We start from the raw sequence: 2,874 nt of genomic DNA, 5'->3' as shown, positions 1-2,874 counted from the left end.
TCTTTATTTTTTTTTTTATTAAAAAACCCACATCATTAGGTGTAAATATATACAAATAGTTATATGACATATTAAACCTATAGTATTAGGTTAGGTTATGGTGACTAAATGAAAAGGTCATGACCCTCGACCCACTTTGTTCTCTAATTATATGCAAGAAAAAAACTTAAACGACCATTTAAACCATTTGGAAAAAATTTGTTGGGTTAAAATAATGTTAAAATAATATATTGGGTCAATATAAAAGAGGAGGTTGGGTCGGGCTCAAGGAACCATGACCCAAATAGTTTTATGCAAGTCAAAATGTCAACCATACGAATTGTCCAATTGCAGAGTAAATCTCCTGAAAATTCCCCTTTTCATTCCTCTGTTTTCTCCCTCTTGACTCATTGGACATAATACAGGCATCATGATTGACCCCTAAGATCTAGAACTCTCTTATGAATTATGATCCTTCCATTTATTCCAAAACCGTCAAATATGATCACGATCCTCAATCTTCTCGGTACGAAATCATCAATCTTGTAAGGATCTATGTATCTTGACACCATTTACGTACATGGATTTCAAAGTTGTTTGCTTTTTCCATGTTTTTGTGTAACTAGATAGATACATTCTACATTCCCATTTGAAGGAAACATGGAAAGTGGTTATGCGCCCGTTCCCAAAGAATCTTTTGTCGAATTGCAATTACAAGACAATCAAAATTACGGATCTCAAAACCCTACATTTTCCGAGAAAAATACTTACCCCGAATTCATCCATGATGAGGATGGAGAAGGGTTTGTAACACATCGAATTGATTACTTAGAAACCGGTGTTCTTGATGACGACATCGATATCGATTACGATACCTCACACCTTACAGAAAAATCCTCAAATTCTGGGGTCTACGGCGCCGTATTCAATCTAACCACAACTGTAATCGGCGCCGGAATCATGGCATTACCCGCCACCATGAAAGTTCTTGGTTTGGTTGTCGGAGTTATTTTGATTTTCGTAATGGGTATCCTCTCAGAAATCAGCGTCGAATTACTCGTTCGATTCACTGTTCAATGCAAAGCTTTATCTTATGGAGAAGTCGTTGAACAAGCATTAGGTAAACCAGCTAAAATCCTGTCAGAAATCTGTATCATTCTCAACAACGCCGGCGTTCTAGTCGTTTATCTAATCATCATGGGCGACGTAATGTCGGGTTCCCAAAATCACGTCGGAGTATTCGATCAATGGTTAGGCGAAGGCTTCTGGGATCACAGAAAACTACTCATTTTAATCGTTTTAATCCTTTTTCTCACACCCCTTTGCGTATTAGACAGAATCGATTCATTAAGCCTAACTTCAGCTGCTTCAGTAGCATTAGCAGTCGTCTTTGTAGTCGTTGCTTTTGGTGTCGCGTTTATCAAACTCGTTAGAGGCGAAATCGAACCTCCAAGATTGACACCCGATTTTGGATCAAAAAAAGCAATTCTTGATTTACTAGTTGTGATTCCAATCATGTCAAACGCATTCGTTTGCCACTTCAATTTACAACCCATTTACAACGAACTTGAAGGGCGTTCACCTCAAAAGATGAATAGAATTGGTCGAATCACAACAGTGCTCTGTATATTAGTCTACTGTTCAACAGCCATTTCAGGGTACCTTCTTTTCGGAATCGATACAGAATCAGATGTTCTTACGAATTTTGATAAACCACTTGGGAAAGAATTCAGTAACGCTATAAATTACATAGTTCGTGTTGGATATATTCTTCATTTGGTTCTTGTTTTTCCGGTGATTCATTTTTCTTTGAGACAAGCAGTGGATGCATTAGCTTTTGAAGGGTCAGCTCCTTTACATGAAAGTAGAAAAAGGTGTTTGGGTTTGACATTTACACTTTTGGCCCTTATATTTTTAGGGTCTACTTCGATTCCAAGTATTTGGACTGCGTTTAAGTTTACAGGGGCAACGACAGCTGTCTCTTTGGGGTATACTTTTCCTGCTCTTATTGCTCTTAAATTAGGTGGTCAAGGGCAAGGGTTGACCAACCGGGAAAGGGTTTTTTCATGTTTGATGTTGTGTTTTGGGATCATGGTTAGTGTTGTTGGAGTTGTGACTAATATTTATAGTATGCAAAGCGATTCTGATTGAGTGGTTTTTGGAGAAATTAAGGTTAACACTTGTGATGATGCTGGATTTTGCTTCTAGAAGGATGATCTTTGGGCGGGAAAAGATTGATTATGTTATGGATTAAGGAATTGCAATCATCTTTGGTTACTCAAGACACCCCTTTTTTTTCTGGGGTTATTGTAAGTTCATAATACATGATAGTTGCTAATCATAATATAAATTCAGTATTTTTATGCTTCTGTAATCGTATTTTGATTTTGTATTTGAGGTTAGTAAAGATTTTAAGCTATTGTTTTAATGTAGACTGTAATAAGTTCTTAATTCTGCTGGTGTAGGCCTTATAGATATTAGGAAACCCCAAAGGGTTTTCATGATAGGGTTTGAGATAAAATAAAAGACATGGTTTAAGGTTTGGTGATAACATTGTGTGGTGTTTTCCCTAATTGTAGTTTCCCTTCCCACCAATATGTTCTTAAAAGATGGTTAGAATATTTTTAAAAGACCTTTGAGTATGTGATTTACCACTTATAAAATTTTGGGATTTGGGATAAAATGATAATCAATGAAAACCCAAAATCAAGACTATAATCAGCAAAAAGCTTGGATCTTGGAATCTTGAATTTAATTAGCTTCTTATTAAAGGCTAATGATTTCGAGGTAGTTAGTAATTGTGGCATTGAATGTAGATACTCATTTTTCAAATCATAGATCCCGGTGCATATATCATAATTATATAACTAATTCTCATAATGAGTCTTGATCATG

The 2,874-nt window shown here is 36.1% G+C and overlaps 1 pseudogene; it reads left to right on the top strand.

The window, feature by feature from the left end:
• Positions 1 to 339: 339 nt before the first annotated feature.
• LOC145102741 (amino acid transporter AVT6E pseudogene) lies at positions 340 to 2,609 on the top strand (annotated as a pseudogene).
• Positions 2,610 to 2,874: the final 265 nt, after the last annotated feature.

Source organism: Lactuca serriola, chromosome 4 (genome assembly GCF_051521515.1).
Source record: "Lactuca serriola cultivar US96UC23 chromosome 4, Lser_US96UC23_V15, whole genome shotgun sequence".
NCBI classification, from domain to species: Eukaryota; Viridiplantae; Streptophyta; class Magnoliopsida; order Asterales; family Asteraceae; genus Lactuca; species Lactuca serriola.
This window is presented reverse-complemented; position numbering and strand designations above follow the sequence as displayed.